The following is a 10,813-nucleotide window of genomic DNA, read 5'->3' on the forward strand; positions in this document are numbered from 1 at the left end:
AGGGAGCAGGCTCCTAATTGCTGTGGTGTACCCAGGGGTACATTTCTTTCTTGGAGATAAGCAGAAGGCGTAAAGTGTCAAAAGGGAGATCACTGTCTACAGAAGTCTGTGTCATCTCTGAAGCATCCTGGGGCCCTCTGATCTACGGTAGGCCTTGATGTCATCTGAGGCACAGAAGGACTTCTTCCAGGATTGGAAAGAAAAGCTTGGAGGGAAAACTTCAGCTGCAGTTTCTGTAACGATCTCCTCCATCCTTGCCCCAGTTTTGCAGAGATCATTGTTTATCCTTTAGTACCATTGAGTGGTTTAACCCCACTAGGTAACATTGAGTGAAAAAGAAACACTAGATCCTGCCTCAGAGAGGAAACTTGGGAAGACCAATATTATTAAGTAGACTTGATCTCTTAATTTGTTCTTGTTTCAAGGGACTCTGCATCTGGGTATGCAGGATGTTTTTTAAATTGCGAGATGCATATATAGAAAATTTCATAGAACATTTATATATTGCATAAGGGTTAATATAAAATGAATGAACACTGGTTAGCATTGCAGGATCTTTGATGCACCTTCTTCCTCCTATATTCTGAAGCCTGAGCACAATTTCGTCCTCCCCACTCAGCCATGGGCAACCATTATCCTAACATCTAATGCAATCATCTCATTGTTTTTCTCGAGTTTTCCCACCCATTTTTACATCATTAAATAATAAAATTTACTTTTGTTTGTTTTGGACTTTCGGACTTTACAGATTGAGTAAAAAGGAGGTCTTCCTTGGTATTTTCTTCTTTCGCCCTACATCATTTGGAGAATCATCCATGTTGATGCCTGTAGCTGTAATTGGTTCAATTTCATTGCTGTACAAGCTGATTTATTCCACCATTGCTGGACTTTCAGGTTGTTTATAGTTGGGGGTTGTTCCAAACAATGCTGTTAAGAACATTCATGTTTATATGCCAGAGTTTTCTCTAGGTATGTACCTGGGAGTGTAATTACTGGGCATAGGGTATACAGCAACTCAACTCTACCAGTCAGTGCCAGACTGTTTTTCCACAATGCTGCATCAATTTGTATGCCTGCTAGAAATACATGAGAACACCTATTGGTCAAGGCCTTTGGTGCTGGTCAGATGTGATTTTTGCCAGTTTGATGGCTGTGTAATTGTATCTCATTGTGGTTTAATTTGCATTCCACTGATGAGATTAAGCATCTTTTCCTAGGTTTACTGGTCACTTGGATTTCCTTTCTTAGAAAGGGTCTCTTCAAGTTTTTTGTTTTCTTTATTTTCATATTGATTCACAGAAGTTCTTTGTAAATTCTGTTGCCAGAATGCATAAATTCTCAGTTGTCAGTTTTATGGGTTGTAGTATCTTTTCCCACTCTGTAGAGTGTCTCTTCATCTTAAAGTGTCTCTGGTTGAACAGACATTCTTAATTATAATATACTAACATTTATAAATCTTTTATTTGTGATTAATGGCTTTTGTGCCTAGCTTAAGAAATCCTTACCTGCACCCAAGGTCATAAAGACATTCTTCTACATTACCTTCTAAATCTTTAGAGTTTTGCCCTTCATATTTAGTTTGTTAATCTCCCTAAATTGATTTTTGCGCATAATATGAGGCGGGGTTCTAACTCCTTATTCCTCCCTACAGATACTCAATTATCTTAGCAGTGTTTATTGAAAAGTCTATCTTTTTCCCCACCAATCTAAGCTCTCACCTCAGTCATATATCAGCTGTTCATAAAAGTGTGGGTCTGTTTATGGCTCTCTACTCTGTTTTGTTGGTCTGTTTGTCAATCCTACTACCCATACTACTCTGTCTTAATTACTATAGCTTTACAATAAGTATTTATATCTGGTACAGCAAGTCCTCCCATCCTTATTTTTCTTCTTTAAGAGTAGCTACTCTGGGCCCTTGGCACTGTCATATAAATTTTAGAGTCAGCTTGTCAAGTTTCACCAAAAAACTATTGGGATTTTAATTGGGATTTTACTGAGTCTATAAATCAATTTGGAGAGAAATGACAGCTTTACCATGTGGAGTCCCCCAATCCATGAAGTGGTGTATTTCTCCATTTATTTAGGTCTTCTTTAACGTCTTTCAATAAAATTTTATTATTGTTTCCATTAATGTCTTATACATATTTTGCTGGATTTATTCTTAGGTACTTCGTATTTTTCAATGCCATTGTGGATCATGTCTGTTCTAAATTTCATTGCATAACTGTTGCTGATTAGAAATGAATTTAATTTTTATATTGATTTTATATCAAAATATTTTACTAAACTCTAATATTAATTGTAATAATTTACATAGATTATTTTTCATTTTTCTCTATATATCGTCATGTTATCTGCTAATAATAACAGTTTTTTCTTTTTCTTCCTCAATACTTAGATTTTTAACTTTTTTTTTAACCTACTGTACTGTCCAGGATGTTGAATGAAATTGGTATTTGTTAGGATTTTTGTCTCTGTTCAACTTTAAAGGGAAGCTTGTAAATGGGTCACCAGGAAGAGTGGTGTTTGTTGAGGTTTTTGTAGGTAATCTTTATCTGATTAAGGAAGTCTCATTCTATTCCCAGTTTGGCAAGAATTGTTTTTGTTGTGAATGAATATAGGATTTAAGCTTTTTCTTTTTTTTCTGCATCTGTTAAATGGATCAAAAGGTATTTTTCCTTTAGTATATGATGATTTGTATCAGTAGAATTTTGATTGTTAAATCACTTTGTATTCTTGGGGGAAAAAAACCTTGGCCATTGTAGAGCTGCTAGAAAATTAGGCTCTTGAGTTAGACTGCCTAGGTCTGAAACTTGGCAATACCACTGTCTAGCAGCGTGACCTGGGCAAGTTACTTTACATCTTTGTGCCTTGATTTCTTCATATGCTGAAATGGGGATAATAATAGGTCCTAACACATGGAACTACTGTAAAGTTTAGTAATATGCCCCAAATGCTTAAACCAGTTCCAGAAAAATAGTAAGTACCATATACATATTTGCTGCTTAATTTACCAGACAATAACTTGTTCAGCATTTTTATACTCATGCTCATGGGTGATTTTTAGCTTGTAATTTTTTTCTTCTCATAAATAACCTTGGCTATTAGGCTTTTGCTAGACTTATAAAATTAGTTGAGGGATATTTTCTTTTTTTATTCTCTGAGTTTGTGTAAGATTAGAATTATTGATTACTTGAATATGTGGTAGAATTAACTGGTAAAGCCATCTGCCCTGAAGATTTTGTATGAAAAGAATTTTCCATTTAAATTCTTTAATGGTTACAAGGCTATTCAGATTTTATATGTGTTATAAATTTATTTGAAAACTTCTAAATGTAATGTTTCAATGTATAGGCATAAAGTTATTTATAATATCTTGTTATTATCTTTTAAATGCTGCAGCATCTGCCATGAGATTCCCCTTTTTATTCCTGACACTGAGTATATGAGCTTTCTCTCTTTTTTGCCTTGATCATTCCAGCCTGAAATTTGTTGATTGTATTCATCTTTTCAGAGAACCGACTTTTGGGCCTGTTGATTCTCCCAATTAATCCTCAGCTTCACTGCAGGATTCTCTTCTTTCTACTTTTGTCTATTTTGCTGCTCCTTTCCTAACTTCCTCAGCTCATTAACTTTCAGTTTTTCTTCTTTACTATTATACATATGTGAGGACCAGAGTTCCCTTTAAATCCTGCTTTAGCTACAACCCACAAATTTTGATACGTAGTATTTTTATTACTACACAGAAATGTTTTATAATTTCCATTATGATTTCTTCCTTGACCCATAGGTTGTTTGTTAGTGTGTTTCTTAATTTCCAAACAAATAAGGGTGTCTTAGTTATCTTTTATTTTTTACTTTTAGCTTAAATCTATTGGTCAAACAGCATGCCCTCTATCATTTCAGTCCTTTGAAACATGTTGAGGCTTGCTGTATGGGCTAGTGTATAGAAATTTATTAGGGGCCTATGTATTCTTGAAACAAATGTGTAAGTGTCTTAGGCCATTTGGGATGCTGTAACAAAATGCCACAAACTAGGTGGCTCATAAACAACAGAGATTTGATTCTCATAGTGCTGGGGGCTGGGAAATACACAATTGAGGCACCAGCAGTGTCTGGTGAGGGCCTGTTTCCTTCTTCATAGATAGCACTTTCTCACTGTGTCCTCACGTGGTGAAAAGAGTGAATGAGCTCTCTTGGGCCTATTTCATAAGGACACTGATCCCTTTATGAGAGCTCTACCTTCATGACCTACCACCTCCCAAAAGGCCCCACCTCTTAATACTACTATGTTGAGCATTAGGATTTTAAATATGAATTTGGTGAGGAACAAACATTCAAACCACAGCAGTGGGTGTTTGGGTGCAGTATATTGTGTACGTCCATTAAATCAAGTTGATTAATCCTGCTGTTCATGTAATACGTATTTTTACTGATGTTTTTGTCTGTTTTTAATCCTCCACCAATTATCTTCTTATTTTATGCTTTTTATTTTTCCTTAAAGAGCTGTTTCTTTTTCTCTCCATTCTTGCCTTCTTTTGAATTAATAGTATTTTGTCATTCTGTTTCTCCTGCTCTGCTAATTTGGAAGTTAATACACTTTGATTATATTGTTTTGTGGTGTCTAAAATTGGGAGTGTAAGTATTTTACTTTGGATCCCACTAAGCACCAGTGAGGGGATGGGGAAGTGAGACAGAGAAAGCAAGTGAGTTGATGCAGGGTGGATTACTGTGGAAAACTAGGGCTCAGCCACTTTAATTCCATCTTACTTATTTTTAACCACACATGGCACAAATTTCTATATCCATTAGAATCACCCATATGTTGGCCTTCTCAGTTAATTCTTCATTCCTTCTTGCATTTCAGATCTTCCACTGGTGTTCACATTCCATCTGAAATTCATCATTTAGAATTTCCTTTAGAGAGGACCTACTAGTGGCAAACTTTTAGTTTTGTCTGCTACTTTCTTTATTTTGCCCCAATTCGTCAAGACTTTTTCTTGTAGAATTCTAAGTCGACAGTTACGTTGTTTTAGCATACTTACAGTACCATTCTCTTGTCTTGCAGCATTCTTCCTAGTCCTGCAAAGTCAGCTATTAGTGTAACTGTCACTTGTGTTTTTTCTCTAGATATTTTTTTTCTTTTTTTGAGATGGGATTTCACTCTTGTTGCCCAGGCTGGAGTACAATGGTGCGATCTTGGCTCTCTACAGCCTCCACCTCCTGGGTTCAAGCGATTCTCTTGCCTCAGCCTCTCAAGTATCTGGGATTAGAGGCGCCTGCCACCATGTGCAGCTAATTTTTGTATTTTTTTTTAGTAGAGAGGGGATTCCATCATGTTGGCCAGGCTGGTCTCGAACTCCTGACCTCAGGTGATTCACCTACCTTGGCCTCCCAAATGCTGAGATTACAGACATGAGCCACCGCACCCGGCCTTCTAGATGTTTTTTTTTTGTTGTTGTTGTTTTTTGTTGTTTTGTTTTTTTTTGAGACGGAGTTTCACTCATTACCCAGGCTGGAGTGCAATGGCGTGATCTCAGCTCACCGCAACCTCCGCCTCCCGGGTTCAGGCAATTCTCCTGCCTCAGCCTCCTGAGTAGCTGGGATTACAGGCATGCACCACCATGCCCAGCTAATTTTTTGTATTTTTAGTAGAGACGGGGTTTCACCATGTTGACCAGGATGGTCTCAGTCTCTTGACCTCGTGATCCGCCCGCCTCGGCCTCCCAAAGTGCTGGGATTACAGGCGTGAGCCACCGCGCCCGGCCCCCTCTAGATGTTTTTAACATCGTCTTTGGTGTTGCAGTTTTTTATCTGTAAAATGTTTAGGATGGAATTGCCTTCCACATATTTTGCTTGTGATTCACTAGAGTTCTAAATGTAGTCCTTCCCATAACTGTTACAAGGATTAAGCGAGTTAGTATGTGTATAGCACATATAAAATAGTACTTGCACAAATAAGTGCTCAATAAATACTGCCTTTTTTGGATTCTGTGTGTTGATGTCTGTGCCAGTTCTTAATACATTGCTTCACAGCCCCAACCCACCCCTCTGTATTCTGTGTTGTGAGAACTCGTCTATATCTCTTAGCTTTCTTTTATCTTTTCTGTTTCCCTTTCTCCCTCTGCTACATTTTGCATACATTCTTTTAGCTTATCCTCCAATTACAAATTGGATAGATTTACAAATTGGATTTTGCATATAAAAGTTTCCTTTGCCAGCAACCCTATGTTACATTCTGCCAACAGAGATTCTAGAGGGACATGCAAGGCTTCAGGAAGAGGAAGGGATTTACTATGTCCTTTTTTTCCCCCCTGAGGTCTGGTTGTGGGCTTATGATCCTGTGAGCAACCTTGGCAGTGGCTGTCTTCATGCAGCTATTGGCTCAATGCATGGCTCATCCCTGCAGTGGCATTCCTGGGGTTCCTCGGGTGTCCAGCATTCCTGTAGCAGCTGTGCTTTCTCATCAGAGCTTTTTGATGCCTGCTTCTGTGGACTCGTCCTCTAAGTTTCTAAGTCTCCCCTGGTTTCCTTTTTCTGTCAGCCTGGTGACTTTCCGCATTTGCTATCTCTGTTGCACCCCAGAGCCCTCCTTTACTCTCTTAGCCTTTAACCACTTTTTACTTAGTTGATTCTTTATACTAAATTTTATATTAATAATTTCAGGCTCAAGTTTATGGTGGTTTCTGCCTCCTAACTGGATTCTGATACAATATTTATCATCAGTTCTGGAAAATTCTCTGTCTTTATCTGTTCGAATATTATTCTGGTCCATTTGATCTCTCTTCTCTCTCAGGAACTCCAGTCTGACATTCAGTAGACCTTTCTCCTCTATACTCTACGTCTCTCAGCTTTCTCTTTCACTTTTTCTATTTCTCTTTTGCCCTGTTACATTTTGAATAATTTTTTAGCATATCTTCCCATTTACAAATCTTCTACTCAATTATATATAACATTCTATCAAACTCCTCTACTGCTAATATATACAAAGTATTATATATCTATATATCAGCATTTTTAGGTTTTTAGCATTTTAGGTTTCCAGGAAGAGGGCATATCTGAGAGTTAGTCAGACACATTACTGGAAACTGATATGTCAATATGCAGAATCTTTTTCTCCAACAAACATAAGCAATGCTGGTGTTTATACTTTTGGTTTGTATAGTATTCTCCAGCAACAGATTTGATCTAGCACCTCTGGAGTCTAGAGTGTTGTATTTTCTAAGTGAATGCCCCACTAAATTGATTTTTTGTACACTAAGTATTGCAACACTATTTTCTCATGAGGTCATAGCTTGGGATAATGAATCAAATGCTTTACCAACAGATCACACGGGAAGAACAGTTACTAATGAACCAAATACCCAGACAATATGGAAATAACATGTCTTTCTTTCTTCTTGCCTCCCTTCTCACCCTTTGTTTCTTCCCTTATATGTGCATTTATTTACTCATAACAAACACTTATATAAGAGTGGGTAGAGGGTCATTACAAGGAAACAGATTCCTGTCTGTAATAAAATCTGATTCTGACTGTAAATCTGGGAAACTTCTGGAGAGCACAGAAAAAAAATTAATGATGGAGTGAGGGAAAGGGGTACAATATTGAAGCCACATATAAGCTATATAATCACTATGTCTAAAATTTCCTGGTAAATTATGAGTGGGAATGGGGCATATTTCCCAAGGTAAGGATTCAATGTAAGGAAAGCTATCATTGAAATTCCTCAATATCTCAGATTGAATAGTAAAATTGACTTGCCAAAACTGAGGCTTAAGAGCCTCAAAAGTTAGTTTCTCCAGTTGCCTATTTTACAAACCGCTAGTGGCAAACCAGGATAACAACTTAAGTCTTTGGACTTTCTGGATGCCTCTTGCTGTGCTGCATTACTAGGGCAGTCAGCCGAAGCAGGGAGTGTCAGTGCTCCAGCAGCAGCGCCTTCGGTCAGTCCCCAAAGGCACCCTGCTTCCATTCTACATCTCCTAAGTCTGTGGATTGACATTTGAAGATACAACAGTTGCAGTAATCTGAGACAATTTGCCTGCCATATCTAACTGCTTGCAATGGGCAATCTTAATACCACACAGATTTCCTTTACTCCCCTTCCTCACCCCAACACACTTAGTGAGCAGGTTCAATGACTGATCTAAGTTCGAGGGTAGAGGCTACCTTTTGGCATGGACAGAACGGAGCTGTGTGCAGTGGATAGCAAAACTTTGCAGAGAATAGGGGCCCATGGACCTTGAACAGAAACAACACAAAATAGAGAGAAAGAAAGTTAAATAAGCTACCTAATGATTTTTTGTTTCATGAGGCCTAGTTAGATACCCTGAAATTTGTTTCCATTATATTATTCTGTTAATAATTATCCTTTTAACTTGAGATTCTTTGAGTGAGTTTCTATGCCTTGTAAACAGATGGGCCCTTGCTAAGTTATCGTCCATGGAATTTTGGATACCGTTGCATTTGGTGCAATATGACAACAGTCAATTAATCAACCAATGTTTTAGACACCTACTAGGTGGACCAACCCATGGTGTAGAGTAGGGGATACAAAGAGAACTGATTCATAGTCCTTGAGCTAAACGAGCTGGTGATTTAGTTTATCATATATGTAAACTATAGCGTGAGAAGAAACACTGACACAGACAAAACTGTGAACAAATATGTGCCAACACAAAATCAAGCGCTTCAGCAAGGGAAACAATCAATGAAGTACAGAGACAGCTCAAAGAATGGGAGAAGTTACGTGCAAGCTACCCACCTGACGAGGGATTAATAACCACATTATATAGGAGCTCAAACAACACTATAATAAAATATCTAATATTCCAATTTAAAAATGGGCAAAATAACTGAATAGACGTTCTTCAAAAGAAGACATACAAATGGCAAGCAGATATATGAAAAGGTGCTCAGCATCACTGATCATCAGAGAAATGCAAATCAAAACTACGAGTTAGGCTCTCACCTCAGTTAAAATGGCTTTTATCCAAAAAACAGACAATAACAAATGCTGGCAAGGATATGGAGAAAAGGGAACCCTTGTACGCTGTTAGTGGGAATGTAAATTAGTACAACCACTATGGAGAACAGTTTGGAGGTTTCTCAAAAAACTAAAGATAGAGCTACCATATGATCCAGCAATTTCACTCCCAGGTATATACCCAAAGGAAAGGAACTCAGTGTAGCAAAGAGATATCTGCACTCCCATGTTGATTGCAGCACTGTTCACAACAGCCAAGATTTGGAAGCACTCAAAGTGTCCATCAGCAGATGAATGGATAAAGACGATGTGGTACATATTTATAAAGGAGTACTATTCAGTCATAAAGTAGAATTAGATCCTGTCATTTGCAATAACATGGAAGATGAATGGATAAAGACGATGTGGTACATATTTATAAAGGAGTACTATTCAGTCATAAAGTAGAATTAGATCCTGTCATTTGCAATAACATGGATGGAACTGGAGGTCATTATGTGGAGCAAAATAAACCAGACACAGAAAGGCAAACTTTGCATGTTCTCACTTATTTGTGGGGGCGAAAATTTAAAATAATTGAACTCACGGAGATAGAAAGTAGAAGGATGGTTACCAGAGGATGGGAAGGGTAGTGAAGTGGGTAGGGGGATGTGGGGATCATTAATGGGTATAAAAAATAGTTAAGAGGCTGGGCTCAGTGGCTCATGCCTGTAATCCCAGCACTTTGCAAGGCTGAGGAGGGCAGATCACCTGAGGAGTTCGAGACCAGTCTGGCCAACATGATGAAAGCCTATCTCTACTAAAAATACAAAAATTATCTGAGCGTGATGTTGTGCATCTGTAGTCTCAGCCGCTCAGGAGTCTGAGGCAGGAGAATTGCCGGAACCCAAGAGGCAGAGGGTGCAGTAAGCTGAGATCGCGTCACTTCACTCCAGCCTGGGTGACAAAGTGAGATGCCATCTCAAAAAAAAAAAAAAAAAGTTAGAATGAATGAATAAGACCTAGTATTTGCTAGCACAAAAGAGTGAATATTGTAAAAAAATAATTTAATTGTACCTTCAAAAGTAGCTAAACAAGTATAATTGGGTTGTTTGTAATGAGAAAGATAAATGCTTGAAATGGTGGGTACCCCATTTACCCTGATGTGATTAGTTTGTATTGTAGGTCTGTATCAGAATATTTCATGTAACTCATAAATATATAAACCTACTATGTATCCATAAAAAGTTTTTAAAAAGAAAAAGAAATAGGAACAAAAAAAAAAAGAAAAAAAAATCAAGCGCCTGGCTGGGTAGAACAAATTCTAAGGGGAACAATGTTATTGACCATGGGTTCTAGGGCTCTCAGTGTAATAGAAATTGACACAAGGTCAATAGTCTTCCCAGACAAGGCTTTACTGGAACTTATGCCCAAGGGTAAGGGAGACAACAAAAGAGAGAATTATCTGGCTTGTTGACTCCTTGAAAAGAGCCAGTAAGGATGTTGTTTATTAGGCAAAGCATAGGAGTTGATGTCAGGAGTGGGGTGTGTAGGCTGTGCTGGGCAAAGGACATGAGATGTAGGGTATGCAGGTCAGCACTACTTGGTTGCAATGGTTGTCTTGAGGAATGGGCCACCTGGTGGTCTGGCCAGTGGCAGAAAGGCTGTAAATCAATTGCTCAGGATTCCTTCTGGAGGTGGGACACCCCGCAACATTGGTTATCTCCTAAGAAAGTAGTGGTGTGGGTTTTGTGATCGGTGGGAATGCATGAAAGAATGCTTTAGTGAGGAGTGAGCTGAAGCCAAGCCCCATCCCTACTCTGTCTCAAAATGAGTTCAGAAAAAGG

The sequence above is a fragment of the Aotus nancymaae genome, unplaced genomic scaffold (genome assembly GCF_030222135.1).
Source record: "Aotus nancymaae isolate 86718 unplaced genomic scaffold, 86718_ANA_hifiasm-v0.15.2.pri h1tg000012l, whole genome shotgun sequence".
NCBI lineage: Eukaryota > Metazoa > Chordata > Mammalia > Primates > Aotidae > Aotus > Aotus nancymaae.